Genomic DNA, 23,537 nt, shown 5'->3' with positions numbered 1-23,537 from the left:
TCAAGGTAGACCCTAAACAGATTAAAAGTTTGATTTTTGCCTTTTCTAGTTTTATACTTCACAGAAAGCTCACAAAACATCATTGAGGACTCATCTCTATCATGTGGCCCTTTCTTACATCTCTGACTTTCAGGACGAAGGCACCAAGCCCCACCTCAAAGGTGATCCAGGTATTGTCAGTTCAGCTGCTCAGCTGTGTCCAACTATTTGCGACCCCATGGACTGCAGCATGCCAGGCCTCCCTGTCCATCACCAACAGCTGGAGCTTGCTCAAACTCATGTCCATTGAGTCAGTGATGCCATCCAACCATCTCATCCTCTGTCATCCCCTTCTCCTCCTGCCTTCAGTCTTTCCCAGCATCAGGGTCTTTTCTAAAGAGTCCATTCTTTGCATCAGGTGGCCAAAGTACTGGAGCTTCAGCTTCAGCATCAGTCCTTCCAATGAATATTCAGGATTGATTTCCTTTAGGATGGACTGGTTGGATCTCCTTGCAGTCCAAGGACTCTTGAGAGTCTTCTCCAACACCACAGTTCAAAAGCATCAATTCTTTGGCACTCAGCTTTCTTTATAGTCCAACTCTCATGTCCATACATGACTACTGGAAAAGCCATAGCTTTGACTTGACAGACCTTTGCTGACAAAGTAATGTCTCTGCTTTTTAATATGCTGTCTAGGTTGGTCATAGCTTTTCTTCCAAGTAGCAAGTGTCTTTTAATTTCATGGCTGCAGTCACCATCTGCAGAGATTGAGCCTAAGAAAATAAAGTCCCCATGGATAGTATGATCCAAGTATTGTAGCAGCGTTGTGTTAATTACCTGGGAAAAGAAATAAGCAGCCATGAGTGGATTCACTTTAAACCCACTGAAGGGTTCCAGTAGGCTTTTCCAGATTAAAAGCAAAGAAAAATTGACTCCAACTACAAAAAACATTTTCCAGTGACTCTTTTATGCTATCAGCATTAAGAAACATTTCAACTTTTGGTAAATGAAAGAGAAAGGAAATAGAATTACAAGAGGAACCATTTCATTCCAGGAAGATTATTAGGAGTACAGGAAAAATGAAAATAAGAGGATTTGCTGAGTAGTAATATAAGTACAAATTAATGACAGGATGTTCTGATTTCATAAACATATGTGCACTAATCCTCTATCAAGTTTGAATCCAAGCCATGTTAAGTTACTATATTTTGTGATCATGGACACATCCAGCCTCTCTGAGCTTCATTTTCCTTATGCAGACAATGGGGATAATAACAACAATTCTTGTTTTACTTAATAGAGTTGGCTTAGGGAGGGATACTGTGTGTGAAAGTAGAGTGTTTTTCTAAACATAAAGCATCTGGTATACCAAAACATTATAATTATCAGCACAAAAATACTTCTCAGTTTATTGTCTAGCTTAGTAAAAGGAATTATTACACCTCTTCAAGAAAAGCACAAAATGTACTGTTGTAAATTTAGGGTACCTGTTTTCTTGTTTCAAAGAATATGCTTTCTCAGTTTCAAAGAGATCAATGAAAAAAGAAATGCAAATTTTACCCATTAAAAAGTACAGTGTTCTCTATGGACTGAAAGTGTTTTCATGAGAATGCAAGTTAGTCATGTCCAATTTGCTTGTTCTTTACATCTTTTTTGAAGAGTGGTGTTTAGGTTGCTCAGTGGTAAAAATCTGCCTGCCAAAGCAGGAGATGCAGGCTCAGTCCCTGGGTCGGGAAGACCCCCTGGAGTAGGAAATGGCAACGCACTCTAGTATCTTGCCTGGAGAATCCCCATGGACCGAGGAGTCTAGTGGGCTACAATCCATGATGTCTCACAGAGTCAGACATGACTGAGAACACACACACACACACACACACACACACACACACTTAGAAATATACAGCTTAATAGCTTCACCTACCAAATGAACACCTCTTGTGACACCCAGATTAAAAATCAGAATGTTACTGGCACCCAGAAGCCCTCTTACTTGCCTGCTCCTTCCCTCCTGAGACAAACCACTTCTAATAGTTTACATTAGTTTTGCCTATTTTATATTTCATATAACTGGAGTAATACAATAATGCAGTGTTCCTATGTGGCCGGTCTGTTTCATACAACATTATATTTGTGAGAGTCATCACTGTATTATACACAGTTATCAAGTGATTATTCTCATGGCTGTGTAGTACTTTTTGTGTGAATACACCACAGTTTGTGTATTCATTCTATTGCCAATGGGCATTTGAGTAGTTTCCAGTTCGGGGCTATTTTCCTTAGGGCTCCTATGGACATTCTGGTACTGCCTTTTGTAAATGTTTGCACACATTTCTGTTGATGGTAAGACATGCTTGTGTTCAGGTTAACAGATCCTGCCAGTTTTCCAGCCAAGGAACATTTCTACCAATACGATATGTGAGTTCTTGTGATACTGCCCTTTCATCAACACTTGTTATTTCCCTTCTGGGTTTTTTAGTCACTTATTTTTACTTATTCTTGTTTATGTCTAGTCATATCGCCTCATAGTTTTATTTGGCATTTCCCTGATGCTTAGTGAGATTGAGGATTTTTTGTTTATTAGTTGCACATTTGGATATTCTATTTTTTCAATCACTGTTCATTTTTCTATTGGATTTTCTTTTGTGTGATGATTTGTAGAAAATTTTCATGAATTGCTAATATCTTTTCCACTTGTGCTTTAGTTTTCCTGTTCACTCGCCTATCATGCCTTTTGATGAACACAAATTCTTCTTTTTTGGTACATATTTGGCTCCCTAGGGCCATAGGTTCTGCAACTGCAGATTCAACCAATGGCAGGCAGATCAGGTACTATGTTTATCAGCCATGGATGATTGAATCCTCAGTTGCAGAATCTATGGATACAGAGGGCTGACTATATATTTGAGCATCCACAGACTTTGGTATCCATGGTGGGTCTGAAAGGATTCCCTCCCCTCTCCCCACTGTGAAGTTAAATAGCACCTCCATCACCATCACCTCACACATTTACCCTTTTTAAAAAAGAACATTTTTAAGTTCTACCCTCAATGAATTTCAAGTATACTATATAGCATAACCAACTACAGTCACCATGTTACATGTTATATGCTCAGACCTTACCTTTTTTATAGCTGAAAACTTGTACACTTTTATTAACTTCTCCCTTATTTCAATATACTCCAATTTATTATTTCTTCTATAGTGCTCTTTTTTCTGATTAATAGCTCTTTGCCTAGGTTGCAGTGATGAAGATATTCTCTTACCCATGACATCGTTCAGTAATTGGGAGTCAGTACCAACAATAAAGTAATACCAAAGAAAAAACACCTTCCACTTGGCTAATCAAATGTAATTAAGCAAATGACTGACTAAGCAATGAATATGAAGAGATGAATTTTCTGGCTGCATAATCAGTCACTTTAAATCTTGTCATTTTTTTTAGGGTGAGCTAACAGGGCTGCTTTTTCTCTCTCGTGTGTCTGATTTCAGAAACATCAGGTTATCTGCAATGACAGACTTCATCCATTCCAGCATGCCACCCCTCTCTGCCTGTGCCCCACCCCCAAGACAGAACCTCTTACAGGATTGTGGAGGATGCAACTTCACAAACGGGATAACACGAGGGATTTTAAGACAGGAACTAAGAGCCAAAGAGGGAATGTGTGACTTCAGCTCTTGGCAGGTGTACCTATTTTAGCAAAAGTCAACATAACTTACTCCCCATTTTCATCTGTTGACATTTCTGGTAAACAGTGAGGTCAGGGCAATTGCCTTCTGGTGCTCAGGGGTTCTTTTGTTGAATGTCAAATATTCTTGAACACCAGATAAAATGGTTTTCCCTGTCAATCTCCCCTGGCCTGATGAAGCTAGTGTTTTGCTGCAAGGATAGACTTAGCAGATATGATGTGTCTCTTTTTTTTTTTGCCCCTCATATAAGACAATTGGATCAGAATATTTTGGGCAAATCAGAAAATACTTGGGCAGGGTAATGTGATTCCTTTGAATAAGGATTTGGGTTTAGATAGGAAAAAAAAATTATTTGTGAGTTATAAGAGAGTCCTCAGAAGCTGTCATGTGCTTTTGGCTTTTAGGGGATTTTTGATGATAAGAGTTAGGCATAAGATGTGTGAGAGTTCTATATAAAAAGAATAGCTAAAAACCTTAATGAGACTTTTAAATGAAATGGGTGAACTACCCTGGCTAAAATGCACTGAAATCCTCACCGATTCAATTAGCCCTTCTGATTCCTATGAGTTTGGACCTCTTTGCAACCCCATGGACTGTAGAGTCTATGGCATTTTCTAGGCCAGAATACTGGGATGGGTAGCCTTTTCCTTCTCCAGGGGATCTTCCCAACCCAGGGATGGAACCCAGGTCTCCTGCATTGCAGACGGATTCTTTACCAACTGAGCTATCAGGGAAACCTGAGATTGGACCAGGTGGAGCTAAATGCCTTCCAGGATGAAAGCATCCTCTCTGGGACTTGCTACCTGTCACTTGGGACAATCCCCCTTTCCTCTGGATCACTGCAATTGGTTTGCCCTGTTCATTACCTGTTCTTTATCTATAATGACTGCCCCCCTCCTCTGCCAAAGATTTGGGAGGTTCATTTCATGTTTGCCTTGAGAGGTTAGTCTGAATTTGTTTCTGTTAAAAGAGACTTTTTTCCCCCTAAGCCTTCAGATCAAGAAGGCAGAAGTTAAATGACCTCTACACAGTTTGAGTAAGAAACTAGGAATCAGAGTGATCCGAGGGTTATAGGTTTTCTTGCTCTATTTTCATACTTGGCTTTTCTAAAAGAGTCCTAAGTGGGAAGAGACCCTGGGGGCGTCCCCACAGTGCCTCTTTAAAATCCAAATCTGAGTTGTATAACTCGCATTACAGCCTTCTTTCTAACCACTTCCTAATGTGGTGCGTTCTCAAAAGTCTATGGAATTAAAGATTAGTTTTTTTTTTTCAAATTCCTTATTATAGATATGTAGATAATGAGAACATTAGGGTTCGCATTTTTAATAAATTTGGATTGTGGAAGGAGTCAGGTTGCTGAAGGAGACCAACCATAAGAGCACTTTGATTGAGGATGTTGAGAAATAAAATAGAACCAAGTAATGAAATAAATGCACTGGTGCTTTAACAAAATTTTTAAAAAATGAGTTCTTGATTATTTTACGGGGAATGAATTTTAAATGAATCCCTGAAGACCTCCAGTCAGCATCTGTTTGCTCCTCACAAAGAATAGCAAAAGCCCCAAGATACCTCGGAGCAGAGTGCGTGGGGGGAGCAGAGTGCGTGGGGGGAGCAGAGTGCGTGGGGGGAGCAGGGGAGGTGTGCATGAATTATGAGGTGAGCATGTATTTGTGGGTAGCTTCCTACTCCTTCCCCTCACCCCTCTTAGTGGAAAACTATTCGTATGTGCTAACCCTTGACATCACTGGGGGAGCTGTGATATCAATCTAACTTTAAAACAGGGCACTGAGAAAAGGGGCTGTCTGCCTCTGTCTCCTAAGGACACCCCAGAAGTAGCCACTGGGGATAGAAGGTTTCGGTCCTAGCCGTCTAATAACCCCCACAACCCCTCTGTTCCTGAGAACCTATACCAGAGCTTGGTCCTGCTCTCTTGTGTGTGGGCTGATCTCTTCCTGTGATTTAAGATCTCTCATACGTGTTTCATGGACGGTAAAGGGTTTCAGTCAAGATATAAGACAGGAATGTGTATGAGTATTACAGAGATGTCAGAGCATTGGCCCCTGAGATCACTCTGGGAGCCCACACTGACTCAACTCTCACCATGACTTTGTGCCTGCCAAGAAGAGGACGTGATGGAGAGATGGTGAGAATCAAACAGGACCCCACCCACATCCACGGAGACAGACAGCTGTCCCTGTGGTTTCCTTGGAGATGGAGCTGTTTTCAGGAATGATTGAAGCTAACCTTGCCCTTAAAGTCATCTCATTCCTGGGCCACTGGGAAGAGAAAAATCAACTTCTCTGTATAGAAGGTTTTGTCCTTGAAGCCATGTCACCGAAGTCTTACTGTCCTTCTTTCTCTACCTGATGCCTGACTTGGGGCTCTGTACTTAGTAGGTGTTCTATTAAATAATAACTGAATGAATAGACACATGACTAGCATGTATATGAGCACCAAAATTTTAAAAATGTGAAATTAGAAATCTATTTTACAGGGACTTTCCTGGTGGTCCAGTGGCTGACTCCAGGCTCCCAATGCAGGGGGCCCAGATTTGACCCCTGGTCAGAGAACTGGATCCCACATGCCACAGCTAAGAGTTCACATGCTGCAACCAAGATCCGATGTAGCCAAATAAGTAAATATTTTAAAAAAGAAATCTATTTTACAGTTATACACAATACTTGGTAAAAAAAAATTTCTTTGGAGGAAAAATTAGGCATAATCACTAAAAAATACTTTCAAAGTTATCAATATATTTAATGCATGCTTCCCATCCTGGCCACACCTTTAGATTATATAAAAACATATCTACTTAGCTTTTTAAAGTAAAAATTTTAGCCAATAATTAACATTGGTTAATATTAACCAATTAATATTGTGAGCTGTACCACTCCCAGTAATACCAAACCCCTTTGCCCTACTTCTCCTTTTTGCAGAACTTCCTACCCCGTGCCATGAAATTCAATTTACTTCTTAAGATCCTTATTGATTATCTGACTGCCCACTTTGGAACTCTATCCCTTGAGGACCAGAGGCTTTGCCTACTTTGTTCACTACATTATCTCAGGATCCTAGAACAATCCTTAGAGTGTATTCATGCTCACTAAATATATTTGAAATAAACATTTATTGACTCTCTTCTATGTGCAAGGCAGTGAGTGATCTTGTATATAGGGATAATGAACCGAGGACTATTTCTGTGAATGTATATGGATATTTTCATTGATACAAAGAATTTATAGATCTATACATGTACATATATATCACAATTTTAAATATTCAATATTGCAAGTTATTTATGTGTGGGTATAAAACATAAAGAGCTATGCCCAGCTTGACCCATATTTGACCTGATCCAGGCGTCTTTGCTGCCTGTGTCTCCCCACTGAAAGTATGGCACGCTCTGGGTGCAGGTCACCTCCCAGGGCTCCACCCGGCCTGCCACATGCCCTGCGCACCCTCTCTCCCGTGCTCTAGAACACAGCTCACAAACTACAAGTCTCAGAGTAGCATCTGGCCTGCACATGTGTATTGTGGGGATTGCCGGGGGGTTGAAAATTCTTTAAGTCAATTTCTAACACTTAAAACTCTGGGGAATTCTCATAAACATCCTGATTTCCGCCTTCCGTTGCAAAGCCTCAGTATCTGTCGACATGGGGCTGGCATTCCCACGTGGCCTTGTGGGGCTGGGCTGGAGCCGCCACTGGCTGGGCAGATGTGCTTTCCTGGTGGCCAGTGTCGCCAAGGGGCTCATCACACCCACTCACCCTGTGCCTGGCCTTAGAGGGGCTGAGTTTACAGCCCCTGATATAAGACTGCCCCCCACCCCCAACACCTGCCATATTACAGCAAGCTTCCCAAAAGATGAGAACAGATAATAAGGCTCAATTCACACTGATTGGAAGTACATATACTTTTTACATCTAGGGACTGTCTATGTATAAATGAAAACTTATTTCAGAAAATGAGTGTAGATGCTTCAAACAAATACTTAGCTCTGACTGACAGTGGCTAAAATGTCTCTTCAAACCATTATGTCTTTTTAAGTCTTCCTCCACCATAATTATTAAGTCACATAATAATGATAATAATAAAAATTAAACCCAAGATAATTAGGGCTCCGTCTCTTCCCCTTCTTTGGACCCAACTCGCCCTCTTGGCATAGGAGAGGTGTCTTGTCATCAGCTTCCTTCTGGGAGCTGACAGCTGGGATGGAGACAGATTTGCAATTCCTCACTGTCCTTCAATACAATATGCTCATTAACAATGCAATGTCAGAAACAGTCTTACTTGTCTTGGAGGAAAAGCAGAACATTTGGGATAATGGCTCAGCATGCTGTAAAACTTCTTCCTGGAGGTTTTCCTTTCTGGAAAAGGCAATCCTGCCACTTAAGCTGGTCTGAGTGTGTCTATTAGGCAAGTGTGCCTTTTTTACTTCTATAATAATCTCCCATCTTGGTCACTTTGGGCAAAATAGCATCATAGGCTTGCCACTCTGTTTATGACGGAGGGGTTTCATTTCATGTGGGAACGCAGCAAGATGCAGTCCAGCATACTTGTATACATCCAAATGAAAACACATCAAAAGAAGCAGACATCTTAATGTCATTGGATCAAAGAGAACTGCTCATCTAGCCTCTCCACCCTGAAAGGAGGAAACATGTGAAGAAATCTCCTTTGGTCATTCTTCTATTCTTTTCTTTTTCTTTCCTATTCTTCCTGCTGACAAGGATGGAAAGGCTACTTCATGTCAGGTGGCACCAAGCCATCTATAGGAGAGCATAGGTATAAGTGTAGATTTTCATTGCTTTGAAACAGTGCTAAACAATTAGAATGTTGTCACTGATACCCCTCTAGCAGTTTAAATAACCCTGCGCTCAGTAAAGGGTAACCAGTTTTAAGTAAACTATGAAAACATACAGCTCAAATCATTTGAAAATAAGCAGTATGCAATGGGCAGTGAGCCAGATGCTGGGGTGTATGCAATAGGCTGGTGGGGACAGAGGGGCCATTAGGTCCAGGGTGCAGTGAAGAGAAACCATCTTAGGGCTGATCCCTGATGAAAGTGGTCCAAACCCAGTGTCGAAGATGCCTGGTAAGATTTCAGCACCCAGGAGGAATCTGATCTGGTTGGGTGGGTTGTTACACTTGAAATCTCCAGGAAGCGACCTGGGCAGATATCTGGACCCAACAGCCCCTAGAGTTCAGTGGTTCTGAAAAAGGGGACCCCTGAGTGTGAGGCACTAGCTGAGGAGTTTGGGTAGAAAAGGGTTCTAGGTGTTCAGTGGGAAAAAAAATCACAAATCAGGAAACTGAGGCAGCCCAGCAGCCCAGTCCTCTGAGTTGCACACACGTAATGTGGGCTGGGAAGGCTGTAGCCGCAGATTCCCCCAGGAACCCAAGGCTGGTCTTGGCCATCACACAACCACAGTTGCTGTTCAGTCGCTCAGTCATGTCCGACTCTTTGTGACCCCCATGGACTGCAGCACGCCAGGCTTCCCTGTTCTTCAGCATCTCCCTGAGTTTGCTCAAATTCATATACATAGAGTCGGTGATGCCATCCAACCATCTCATCCTCTGTTGCCCCCTTCTCCTTCTGCCCTCAATCTCTCCCAGCATCAGGGATCTTTTCCAATGAGTAAACTCTTTGCATCAGGTGGCCAAAGTATTGAAGCCTAAGCTTCAGCATCAGTCCTTCCAAAGAATATGCAGAATTGATTTTCTTTACAATTGACTGGTTTGATCTCTTTGCTGTCCAAAGGACTCTCAAGAGTCTTCTCCAGCACCACAGTTCGAAAGCATCAGTTCTTCGGTGCTCAGGCTCCTTATGGTCTGAGAAGCCAGGAGCTTATAGACACCAACACTGGCTAGGATATCTGTGTGTGCAAACACACACACACAAACACACACCTGCTAGAAGGATGTACTCCAAAATGTTCACAGTAATTATCATTGACTAGTGGAAATACATAAGAGTTCTTTGTTGCTTTTTTAAAAACTTTGTCTTCTTAGCTTTTTAGCATAAAACTTAAGGAAACTTTGGTAATAAGACAATAAGGTTCTTAAATTATGCTTCACTTTAACTTACACTTGAAGCAGGTTTAAAGGTGGGCCACTTGAAAAAATAAAAAGAACGATGAAGGCATTTCCTCACATTACAATCTAATGTGGGTTTCCTTGGTAGCTCAGCTGGTAAAGAATCTACCTGCAATGCAGGACACCCTGGTTTGATTCCCCGGTCGGGAAGATCTGCTGGAGAAGGAAGGTGGCTCAGCTGATAAAGAGTCTGCCTGCAATGTGGGAGACCTGGATTTGATCCCTGGGTTGGGAAGATCCCCTGGAGAAGGGAATGGCTACCCACTCCAGTATTCTGGCCTGAAGAATTCTATGGACAGAGAAGCCTGGCGGGCTACAGTCCGTGGGGTCGCAGAGTCGGACATGACTGAGTGATTTTCATACTATAATCTAATCTTAATCCTACATCACTTTCAAACCTTCTTTTCCCATCAAATTAGGGTGGAGTGGGTGATAAGGGTACCAAAGAAGAGAGAGTGTAAAAGATCATTTTTGAATGTTTCCCTGGCATGGCCTTGGAATATTAATTTGGAGAATAAAATGAAACTCCCAAAATAAGAATCAGAGTGCTTATACTTGGGTGAAGAGGAAAATCTTAACAGTTAATGTTTTAGTCTTGACCTTCAAGACTATGTTTAATCTTCTTCCCTTTATTCACGTATTTATCCTTAGCTATTTATGGAAATGAGTCTCACTGTAACATCTTAACAATATAACATCTAGCTTTCAGCAAATACCTGGTTATACTTATTCACTGAGCTGTACTCTGAAGGAGGCATAGCAATGCAAAGCTACATTCGCTGTAGCGAATGTATGTGTGTGTCTGTTTGAGTTTGTTCTCAGCCCATTTCCCCCTGTTTCTACTCTTGCTAGAATTGTGGTGTTCAATGACAGAAATGGCAATAATTACTCGCAATGGCTCCTCTCACATGTAACGATTAACTTCAGATGTTGTTAGCACAGATGAGTGTATCAGCAGCTTCTCATTGTCAAGGCTGTCTGTTCCGGTTTGTGTCATTCAGTATTCATGAACTGAAAATTCAGTATTAAGTATTATGAATTCTCCTCCAATTTAAGAATAGATTGAATGTAATATCAACCAAAATACCAAGAGCTCTTTTAAATGTAAAAATTAAGAAATAACCAAAATTTGTTAGGGAAATCAAAGAATCTAGAATAGTCTGGCTAGAAGCTTTATCTAATTTCAAGATAGTATTAGGCTGCAGTACTCGGCACAGCTAGGTTGATAGGTAGATAGACAAAGATCAATAGAACAGAACAGAGTCCATAAATAGACCCATATTTATGTGATCAGTTTATTTCTCCCAAAGGCCCGAAGGCAACTTATAGGGGAAAGGAAAGTCTTTTCGACAAATGGTGCTGGAATTAATGTATAATTTTATAAAAAAGTATATCAACACTACCTCACACTCTACTCAAAATAAAATTGAAATGAACATATTTTAAAAAGTTAAAATTTAAAAAGCTTCTACAAAATGTAAGCAAATCTTCACAAAATTGATATAGGTAAAAACTTTTCAATTGGATAGTCACAAAAAAAATAAAAACTTGAACTTTAAAGCTGAAAACTTCTAATTATCAAAAGACACCTTTAGGAAAATGGAAAGGTTGGTGCATGTTTATTCAATCAGTTTTGGGGACCCAGATCAGATTTCTCTCCTTTTTCTGAGCTCTGTAAGGATCCAGGGCCTTGGCAACAGCAGAAACCTCTTGTGCCTGTCTACCTCCTTGGAGAGTCCAGATGAATTTGGATCTCTTCTGGGTCTTGGATAGCCTTGAGGTTTATTTGGTGGTGGATAAACTCCTCTCTGTGAAGAGTATATTTCCCCTGAACTTAGTTTCAAAATGAGGTACCTGGGTTACCCCAGCTGCAAAACCCTGGGAAGGTTTTGCTCAGTTGGAAGATACTGACTGTCTTGCCCAAGTTGAGAGAACCCAGGAAGATTTTATTATGTACAGACAGAATTTATACAGACAAGTACTTGTTTAACTGGAAATTAAAGGAAATCTTATCCTCAAAATGGTCAAATTGGTGTTCTTTTTACATTTAAAATTTTTTGCCTGTGCAGCTAGAAAAATCTGATTTGAAAAAACATCTTTTCAGAATTCTGACCCTAAAAAACAAAACCCCTTCTAGGAGGAACATTTGCATTTCTCTCCCCATGTCGTGTCTTTGAGATGCAAATCTTCCACCTGATCTCAGGGATGTGTGCGTGTGTGTGTGTGTGTGTGTGTGTCTGTTTGAGTTTGTTCTCTGCCAACTGCAAGATACGTAAATAGTGTACATTTGGCAACTAGTCAAATAAACTGAAATTCCAAGCAATCTTTGTGCCTGGCTGTGCCAACTCTCAAGCAGAATTGCCATAAAGGATTCCAGGCTGTAAGGGTCCTTTGTCATCTCAATTTTAATTATGTCATGTCTATGATAAAAGTCTTTACTTTCTCAAACTAATTTTGGAAGTAAACTCTCAATATTATGAAGGCTGCATTCTTTGCACTTTTTTATGGGGACATCTCTTGGGTCTTACTGGTTTGGTTCATTATTAAGATACTACCCATTTAGAGAAATGCAAATAAAAACTACAATGAGGTATCACCTCACATCAGTCAGAATGGCCATCATTAAAAAGTCTACAGATAATAAATGTTGGAGAGATTATGGAGAAGAAGGAACACTCCTATATTGCTGGTGGGAATGTAAGTTGGTGCAGTCAGTTTGGAAAGAGTATAGATGTTTCTCAAAGAACTAAAAATAGAACAATTTGTATAACCCAGCAGTTTCACTCTGGGTATATACCTGAAAAAAACACTCATTGGAAAAGCCAAATGCATGTCAACATCCATAGCTGCATTATTTACAATTGTCAAGATATGGAAGCAATCCACTGATGGATGAGTGGATAAAGCAGCAGAGGTGCATATATATAATGGAATACTACTCAGCCATAAAAAAGAATGCATATTTGCCGTTTGCAGCAACATGGATGAATTTGGAGGGCATTATGCTAAGTGAAATAAATTAGACAGAGGAAGATAAATGTTGTATGATATTGCTTATATGGGGATCTAAAAAAATACAGAAAATTAGTAAATATAACAAAAAGCAGCAGACTCACAGATAGAATAAAATAGTGGTTACTAGTAGGGGGCAGTATAGGGGTGAGGAAGGGGGAGGCACAAACTATTGGGTGTAAGATAGGTTCAAGGATGTATGTACAACATGGGGAACATAGCCAATACTTTGTAATAAGTGTAAATGGAAAGTAACCTATGAAAACTGTATAAAAATAAATTTTAAAAGAAAAAAATACTTGTTTGGGAAACCTTATTTGTTGTCTCCAAGTTTCTTCAGTGAATTTTACAGATGCTAATAAAAATGTTACATTAAGTAAAATTGGTTAACAGGGAAATTTGAAGAAGCTGAGGGGAAAGTCAAAAGACTTCTCCCCAGTAAGGTACAAATTTTAAAGGGACCTGTCCCAGTAGAACAGAAATCTTTTGATGTTTATTAAGAAGTGAAATAAATAAACTGGGCAATAATGGGATTAAACACAGGTTTTGATAACATGCTACCTAAAGTTGAATGGGCCAAAGGACTCCCTATTGGTCCCCCTTACCTTAAAGGACCCCAAACCAAGTCCACTCTGTTTACCCCATTTGAAAAAAGTTTCTAAAGGCTGGAAGAAAATTACACTGGGATACTTGATCATCAATTGCATGGGGCAAGAGTTAGGCCAATTTATCAAGCTGAAAGATTGACAAAAAGGACCTAAGTCCATAGGCTCAACTCCTTACTGGGGATCGCAAAACCTTTATACAAAAATAGATAAATGGCCAGAGGATCCAACAGAAACTTTCTGGGACTCCTTGTTAAGACCAAGACTTCTCGATAGGGTTCTAATGGAAGCTAAAGTTAAAGGTAAAATACTTGATAGAACTGAAATGAATGTTTATAAAAATTGATGTATTTAAATGAGTTTATAATTATATTATGGGATAGACATGTCTCACTGGGGAATGCTTCCCTGCATGGTATTATAAGACAGGGCACAGAAATCTGACTCTCAGACAATATTAATCAAATATACTAAAGGAAACTAATAGGGTTACCTTAGCCCACACAATATAAAGTAAAAACTGGGGGCTAATATTCAGGGACTAATAAAAGCAAATTAAAGAAATTGCAATTGGGCTAGTTGGTCATTTGATATCATTTAGGTGGCAAACCAGATCATTCGGAAATTAGAAGCAACTGTCTTTGTCTTGCAAATTTCTAGAATCGAAGTGTAAATACATCCCACAGTGACCTAAGGTTTAGCCCAATTAGTTCAATCAGATAGAACTTGAAACTGAAAAAAAAAAGGGGGGGAAAGAAGCCCTTTAATACTCAAACTGCTAAAAATGTTCCTTCACCCCAACTCGAATTCATAGCCTCCTTAAAGATTTACCAAGGATAAATACAAATCTTAAGTCATTTCCACAAATAGTAAAAAGACTTCGTCAGCTAAGTAAATAGATTTAACTTAGTCCAACTGTTATTTATAAACTAGTAAGTTTATACTGTAGTATCTGGATTCATGACTAAGTTTTAAAATGAAGCCATAACACCTCTAGTTATGTCTGTTTATATGCTGTATGTACATTATACATACATGTCTCTACCTCCAGATAGAATTATCAGAATTAAATTTACATAAGAGCTCTATTTAATTGACTTAAAAGTAAGCACTTATAAATTAAATATTTCTAAATGTAATAGAAACTAACTCAAATGAACTCCAAATTCATATGATCTGGGAAATATTCAGTATTAATTAATACTGAGAACTAAAGTTTAAATTTGCCGGTTTAATTAATACAGCCATGTCTTACTCTTATTGCACCTAGGTTTACAAAAGTTGAATAAGCCCCTATCATCTCTTATAAAATTTATCAGTAAGGAAAGTAGCTAGGGATGATGTCTGATTTAGTCTAACAGCTCTAAGTTTTCATGGGCAATCTGAACATAATTGTTAGGAACAAGTGAGTTAAATAGATATAAATTGGGTAAGGGTTTTTAGGTGAATCTTTAAAAATAATTCTGTTTTGTGGTATGTCTGCTTAAACATAGTTTCTCCAGATTTTTGGTAACTTGGAATTTTAGAGTTCTGCTAAGTTAAATGATGAAAGTTCATTAAATACCCAGATCATTCCCAAACAAAATACTGAAACATTAACACTGAACACAGGCTTCCTTTTACAGAGAAACTAAAGATATTTAGGACTATTAGTAAAAATGTTTCATGCCACACTGAAAATTTTTCTATAAAAAGCACATGTTTTCAAAAACTATATGTTGAATTTACAGTTTTGCCAATCTACAGAATGCTAATTAATGTAAAGGCCAGTTTATAATTGCTTGCTTCTTAGTTTTCACCAGAATTAAGCTTAAAAAGAATTCTAATTAATATATATATAATTAAGACTGTTAGGTAAGTAGAATAGGAAACAGGAGTCCAAAATGGCAGTGGCTAAAAGACAAGGAAGGGAAAAGCCCCTGAAAATAGAACAAAGGAAGGTCTGAGGACTGGAGTGAGGACCTCAAGTAGAACAAATAGCACTCCTGGCTAGCCCAGTTTACATAGGGCAGGCCCAGGGGGGAGGAAAAAACATATAAAAAGAGGAGCCAAAGGGCCAGGGCTCTCTCTTCTCTTTGTGTCTTTGGGTTGGCATGCCCTCATGCCTCGAGGATGTATTTTCCTGCTATTTTCTAAATAAAACTGGGCTGTAAATCAGAGCTGTAACACTGATCTGTCTAAGAGCTATAACATGGTCTGTCCAAGAGCTGTGATGCGCCGAGGGCTTTCATGTCCGTTGCTTCAAATTTTTGTTGAGACGAGACAGAACTGAGGAGATTATACTCGCCTGACAAGACTAACATGGAAAACATCTTTGTATGAAGGGGAAAAAAGATGCAAGAAATGGAAATACTTTGTTAAGGCTAAGGAAGTAATTTTATCCTGGAAGGAGAAAGAGAAAGCATAGGACAAAATCTGAAAGTAAGAAAGTTATATAAGCTTTTGGGGAAAGGAGTCCTGAGAAGAGTTTTGTGCATGGTCAGAACTGGCTAAGATTAAAAATGAAATATAATTAGGTAAGTCAATTTTAATATTAAGAGTAAGCTGGTACAAAAATAAAATGTTCATTCTCTCTGGTTTATGTTCTCTGTGTTAAGAGAAGAAAGGTTTTTTTGGAATATTAATTTGCTTTTGATAACTGATTGTAAGGTTTCTTTGCAGCTGTTTGTTTAGTCACTGAGTTGTGTCCGACTTTTTGTGACCCCATGGATGGTAGTCCACCAGGCCTCTCTGTCCATGGGGTTTCCCATACTGGAGTGGGCTGCCATTTCCTTCTCCAGAGGGTCTTCCCAACCCTGGGATTGAACTTGTGTCTCCTTCTTGGCAGGCAGATTGTTTACCACTGAGGCACCTGGGAAAAGTAACCTGTTACAAGCTTCTGTATTTAAAATCTTTAATTGTAACTTTGGTTGAATATTAAGTATTATTTCACAGTAACCAATGATCCTATTTGGCCAAGTGTTTTGAAACCTTTTTATATTCTTGACGAATTTCCAAATTCTAAATAAAGCTATTTTGACCTCTAGCTAACTTTGGGATGTTTCAGAGGACCTCTGAAAGATTCTAAAGAGATATATTAAACTTAGGTTTATTTGGTATGTGAAATTACATAGGAAACTTTGTCAAACAAGTAATGATAAAACTTCTTTGGTTGTATTATATGGATAACTGTCATTACTGTTTATTATTATAAAGAAATGTCCATTATGGTGTAGGTAAATGTCATTAAATGTTCCAAAAAGTATATGGAATGCCTAAAGATCTGGTATGTTCTGGTATAATGTAATCATATTTCTAGTTATCTAAAAATGTTGTATGTCACAGAAATAACTAAATTTCTTGTAAATTGTGTTGTTGTTCAGTCACTTAAGTCATGTCCGACTCTTTGCAACCCCATGAACTGCAGCATGCCAGGCTTCCCTGCCCTTCACTATCTCCCCAAGTTTGCTCCTACTCGTGTCCATTGAGTCAGTGATATCACCCAACCATCTTATCCTCTGTTGCCCCCTTCTCCTTTTGCTCTCAGTCTTTCCCAGCATCAGGGTCTTTTCCAATAAAGTGGCTCTTTGTATCAGGTGGTCAGAGTACTGGAGCTTCAGCTTCAGCTGAATATTCAGGACTGAGTTCCTTTAACATGAACTGGTCAATCTCCTTACAGTCCAAAGGACTCTCAAGAATCTTCTCCAGCACCACAGTTTGAAAGCATCGATTCTTTGGCACTCAGCAAAACTGAGTGGTACAACTTTCACATCCATACATGACTACTAGGAAAGCCATCGCTTTGACTATATGGACCTTTGTGGGCAAAGCAATGTCTCTGCTTTTTAATACACTGGCAGGGATGTCACAGCTTTTTTCCCAAGGAGCAAGCATCTTTTAATTTCGTGGCTGCAGTCACCATTGCAGTGATTTTGGAGCCCATGAAAATGAAATCTGAAACTGTTTCCACTTCTTCCCCATCTATTTGCCATGAAGTGATGGGACTAGATGCCATAATCTTCGTTTTTTTGAATGCTGAGTTTTAAGCCAGCTTTTTCACTCTCCTGTTTCACCTTCATCAAGAGGCTCTTTAATTCCACTTCACTTTCTGCCATTAAGGTGGTATCATCTGCTTTTCTGAGATCATTGATATTTCTCCTGGCAGTCTTGATTCCAGCTTGTGAGTCATCCAGCCCAGCATTTCGTATGATGTACTCTGCATATAAATTAAATAAGTAGGTGGCAATATACAGCTTTGATGTATTCCTTTCTCAATTTTGAACCAGTCTGTTGTTCCACGTCCATGTTGCTTCTTATCCCGAATACAGATTTCTCAGGAGGCAGGTAATGTGGTCTGGTATTCCCATCTCTTTAAGAATATTCCAGTTTGTTGTGATCCACACAGCCAAAGGCTTTCGCGTAGTCAAAGAAGCAGATGTTTTTCTGGAATTCTCTAGTTTTTTCTATGACCCAATGGATGTTGGCAATTTGATCTCTGGTTCTTCTGTCTTTTCTAAATCCAGTTTGTACACCTAGAAGTTCTTGGTTCACATACTGCCAAAGCCTAGTTTGAAGGATTTTGCATATATTCTTGCTAGCATGTGAAATGAGTGCAATTGTTTGAACAATCGTTAGCATTGCCTTTCTCTGGGATTGGAATGAAAACTGACCTTTTCCAGTCTTGTAGCCACTGCTCTTTTCCAAATTTGCTGGTATAATGAGTGCAGCACTCTTAGGGTTTGAAATATCTCAGCTGGAATTCCATCACCTCCACTAGCTTTGTTCATAGTAATACTTCCTAAGGCCCGATTGTGTTGTCCTAAGATCTTAAACTATGCCATTTTATTAACAATTTTTTTGGTCATTCACAGACATTGTTTTACTCTGATTCTTTTACAAAATGAAGATCTTTAAAGAGATTCTTAAAAAGGGCTTTATAAACAAGGTTTCTGATGACTCTTAGATCACACCACTGAACTGGGTAAAAAGCAACAAAATTCTAGTGGAAAACCTTAGAGCTTTGTCCAGATCAACAGGAATTAATTACATGGGGCTAAATGAATTGGTAAATATGATTTATATTTCTATGATTTTTTTTTGTCAGAAACATTACTGGCTTTTAATTTTTGTTTTCCAGGAAACGTTTCCCCTTACACTATGACCTACAACATTGCTAAAATATTCCTTTGTAAACAAAGGTTAAACATTCATTTTTTTTCTTTCTATCTGATTCCTCTAGAATTTGGTTCATCAGTTGGCTCCCCTCTAGATTTGATGGCTTGTTGTGACACAGATCATGACTAATTATACTAACCATTCATTTAATTTGTTCTTTGTTGTTTTCAAACTGTTTATGCTTTGTGTCTCTCAGCTGTACTATAACCTTATTAATGTTACTAGCTATATTATTTATATTCTGTTTATTTTATAAGATTATTATCTCTTGCATTACTCAATGTATAACCAGGCTTTTGACAAAACTAATGATGGTTGAATGTCTTGAGGCAATTGTTCCTATATATAACTCTATATAATATTGTAATAGAGCAACTCTAGATATGGAAAGAATCAACAAGGGAAAACATTTCCTGGATCATAACAGACTAGTGAGGTGACCCCATGGACCATAGCCTGCCAGGCTCCTCTGTCCATGGAATTCTCCAGGCCAGAATCCTGGAGTGGATACCTGTTTCCTCCTCCAGGGGATCTTTCCAACCCAGGGATCAAACCCAGGTCTCCAGAATTGCAGACAGATTCTTTACCATTTGAGCCATCAGGGAAGCCCTCAGATGTGGAAAGAAGCAATCGGGGAAAACATTTCCTGGATCATAATAGACTAGTAAGGCAGACAATCCAGAGAATTTTAGGTCATCAACAGAGGTTTGTCCAAAAATAGCACATGAGTAGCATATCAATGGAATCCTTATCTGACTTAGAAACAAAACCTCCTAGCACAATAGGACAATTTGGTCACGCAATGCCTCTCAAACCTTGGTTGAATTTATAACCAAGTGGGAATGTGGATGGGGAATACTGCCTGCTATTTTAGTAAACCAATGATGTTTCCCATCATCCCAGTTCTACAAGGATCAAACCATTAGCCACTGCAGCTGCCCACTGACAGTGTGCCCTAAGGGGAATTCAGGATGAAGCAGAACAAAGCATTCTGTGCTTTGGTTGCTGGCCCTAGATCCATATATAAGGGATAATTTCAACAAGCCCAGACTCATATTTTCCCTTACATAGAAAAGTACTTAAAATCATTAACTTGAGATATCTATTCTTTGTGATTAGCAGTAATCTTTTGATGTTTGATTACATGTTTGCTTTTTTTTCCCAGTAAAAAATTTCCTTTGTATCTTTGCTCCTCTTCTTACCTCTTCAGAGTAGTTCTTCAGAGCTATCTGAGAGGCTCTCTCCTAGGCTACAGTCCTTAATTAAGATCCCCAAATAAAACAACTTGTAACCTAAAAAGAAACAAGAAAGCAAATGAAAAGGCAGTCCACAGAACAGGAAAATATTTTTGCAATATGTATATTCAAGAAATACTTAAAGAACTTTAACAAATCAGTAACAAAGTCAAATAACCAGTTAAAAATGGACGAAGCCTGAACTGACACTAAAAAAGATATACAAATGACCAATATGCAGAAAACTAGGTGCTTTGTATTATTTGTCTTTGGGGAAAGAGATTTTAAACCCACAATAGGATACCAAAGGTAACATTCCAAACCAACAAAATAAAAAATACTAACAGTGCTAAATGTTGGCTATGGTATAAAGCCTTGAGAGCTATCATACATTCCCAGTAGGTCTGTAAAATGCTACAACCACTTCAGAGAACTTTGGCATTTTTTTTTAATAAAGTTAAACATACCTATATCCTGTGACTCAGCACTTCTGCTCTTAGGTATTTATCAAAGAGAAATGAAAACATGTCCACAGAAAAAAACTTGTACAATGATGTCCAGGACATCTTAATAATATTCAAATATCCCAAATGTCCATTAACAAAAAATGAATACACAAATTGTGTAATACATATGTACTGGGATGCTAATAGAAGTAGTAGGAATGAATACTTGTTAGTAAGGATGTGGAAAATTGGATTATTGTACATTGCTACTGTAAACATAAAATAATTGCAGCCTCTGTGGAAAGCAGTTTGTTGATTCCTCAAAAAGTTAAACACAGAATTACCCTACCAATTTGCCTCCTAGGTATATTCCCAGAAGAACTAGAAACAGGTACTCAAATACCTGTACCCAAAGATTTGTAGCAGCACTATTCACAAGAGTCAAAAGGTGGAAACAAATGTCCATCAACCAATGAACAGATAAGCAAAATATGATATGTCTATGAAGTGGAATATTAGTCAGACACAAAGGAATGAAGTACTACATGCTACAATGCAGATGATTCTCAAAAGTCATGCTAATGAAATCAGCCACAGAAGGGCATATATTATATGATTTCATTTATATGAGGTGTCCAGAATAGGTAAATTCACAGAGATAGAATGCATCTTAGTGGTCGTCAAGGGCTGGGGATAGGAAAGAATAGGCAATGACTATTTAATGGATATGGAGTTCTAGGATGATAAAGACGTTTTAGAATGCATAGAAATGGTAGTTGCGTATGGTGTTAGAAAGTGTTCTATTTTCAATCTTTTACAACTGGTTGACCAGTTTTCCCAGCACCACTTGTTAAAGACATTGTCTTTTTTCCATTGTATATTCTTGCCTCCTTTGTCGAAGATAAGGTGTCCATAGGTTTATGGATTTATCTCTGGGCTTTCTATTCTGTTCCACTGATCTATATTTCTGTCTTTGTGCCAGTACCATACTGTCTTGATGGCTGTGGCTTTGTAGTAGAGTCTGAAGTCAGGCAGGTTGATTCCTCCAGTTCCATTCTTCTTTCTCAAGATTACTTTGGCTATTTGAGGTATTTTTGTATTTCCATACAAATTGTGAAATTATTTGTTCTAGTTCTGTGAAAAATACCATTGGTAGCTTGATAGGGAATGTATTGAATCTATAGATTGCTTTGGGTAGTATAGTCATTTTGACAATATTGATTCTTCCAATCCATGAACACGGCATATTTCTCCATCAGTTTGTGTCCTCTTTGATTTATTTCATCAGTGTTTTATAGTTTTCTATGTATAGGCCTTTTGTTTCTTTAGGTAGATAAACTCCTAAGTATTTTATTCTTTTTGTTGCATTGGTGAATGGTATTGTTTCCTTAATTTCTCTTTCTGTTTTCTCATTGTTAGTGTATAGGAATGCAAGAGATTTCTGTGTGTTAATTTTATATCCTGCAACTTTGTTATATTCATTGATTAGCTCTAGTAATTTTCTGGTAGAGTCTTTAGGGTTTTCTATGTAGAGGATCATGTCATCTGCAAACAGTGAGAGTTTCGCTTCTTTTTTTTCCTATTTGGATTCCTTTTACTTCTTTTTCTGCTCTGATTGCTGTGGCCAAAACTTCCAAAACTATGTTGAATAGTAGTGGTGAGAGTGCGCACCCTTGTCTTGTTCCTGATTTTAGGGGAAATGCTTTCAATTTTTCACCGTTGAGGGTAATGCTTGCTGTGGGTTTGTCATATATAGCTTTTATTATGTTGAGGTATGTTCCTTCTATTCCTGCTTTCTGGAGAGTTTTAATCATAAATGGATGTGGAGAAGGTGAGGGAGGCATGTTTCGAGAGAATAGCATTGAAACATGTATACTATCTAGGGTGAAACAGATCACCAGCCCAGGTTGGATGCATGAGACAAGTGCTCAGGCCTGGTGCACTGGGAAGACCCAGAGGGATCGGATGGAGAGGGAGGTAGGAGGGGGGATCGGGATGGGGAATACATGTAAATCCATGGCTGAGTCATGTCAATGTATAACAAAAACCACTACAATATTGTAAAGTAATTAGCCTCCAACTAATAAAAATAAATGGAAAAAAAAAAAGAAATGGTAGTTGCATAATTAGGTGAATGCAATAAATGCTACTGAATTTTGCACTAAAAATTAAAAGAAATTAATAACATACAGTTGACCCTTGAACCACATGGGTGTGAACTGTGTAGGTCCCCTTATCTGTGGATTCTCTGTGCTAGTAAACAATACTACAGGATCACAGGCCCACAGAAGTGGAGGAACCCCATACATGGAGTGCAGGCTTTTAGTTGTAGTGGATTTTCAACTGCACAGAGGATCTGCATCCCTAACTCCCTGTGTTGCTTATATAAGTACCAATGTGAATGAATCTCAAAAATGTTTGGAACAAAAGCAATCACATGTGAAACATGCACCATACAATTTAAAGTTTTTTTTTAAAATTTGTATATAATTTTTAAAGGTTATTTTCTATTTACAGTAATGACCAAATACTGGCCATATTTCCCACATCATAAAATACATTCTTGAGCCTGTCTTATACTCATTGTCTTGTGCCCCCACCCCCAACTGGTGACCACTAGTTTGTTCTATATATTTATGTATCTGTTTTTAAAAATTTACTATTTTTGATATTTTTTAGATTCCACATATATATTATCACATGGAATTTGTCTTTCTTTGATTTATTTCACTTAGCATAATGTCCTCCAAGTCCAACTATATTGCTGCACATAGAAATATTTCATTCTCTTTATGGCTGAGTAGTATTCCATTGTTTATATGTATCATAAATTCTTTATCAGTTCACACATCACTGTATATTTAAGTTGCTTCCTCATCTTGGAAATTGGAAATAATGTTATTTGAACATTGGCAAGCATCTATTTTCCAATTAGTGGGGTTTTTTTTTTTTTTTTTGGAGGGGGATATATACCAGTGGAGAAAACCACTAGACCATTCAGGTATGACCTAAATCAAATCCCTTATGACTATACTGTGGAAGTGAGAAATAGATTTAAAGGACTAGATGTGATAGACAGAGTGCCTGATGAACTATGGATGGAGGTTCATGACATTGTACAGGAGACAGGAATCAAGACCATCCCCAAGAAAAAGAAATGCAAAAAAGCAAAATGGCTGTCAGAGGAGGCCTTACAAATAACTGTGAAAAGAAGGGAAGTGAAAAGCAAAGGAGAACAGGAAAGATATTCCCATTTGAATGCAGAGTTCCAAAGAATGGCAAGGAGAGATAAGAAAGCCTTCCTTAGTGATCAATGCAAAGAA

General features: G+C 38.5%; 1 long non-coding RNA gene across 1 annotated transcript in view; it reads right to left on the bottom strand.

The window, feature by feature from the left end:
- Nucleotides 1-658: 658 nt before the first annotated feature.
- Nucleotides 659-23,537, bottom strand: part of LOC122422906 — a 46,050-nt gene continuing 23,171 nt past the window's right edge. The window contains exons 2-3 of the long non-coding RNA XR_006264008.1: nucleotides 19,736-19,825; nucleotides 659-816 (exon numbers count right to left, since the gene is read on the bottom strand). This is a non-coding gene — a long non-coding RNA (uncharacterized LOC122422906). The remainder of the gene's footprint in view (nucleotides 817-19,735; nucleotides 19,826-23,537) is intronic.

The sequence above is a fragment of the Cervus canadensis genome, chromosome 20 (assembly GCF_019320065.1).
Source record: "Cervus canadensis isolate Bull #8, Minnesota chromosome 20, ASM1932006v1, whole genome shotgun sequence".
NCBI classification, from domain to species: Eukaryota; Metazoa; Chordata; class Mammalia; order Artiodactyla; family Cervidae; genus Cervus; species Cervus canadensis.
This window is presented reverse-complemented; position numbering and strand designations above follow the sequence as displayed.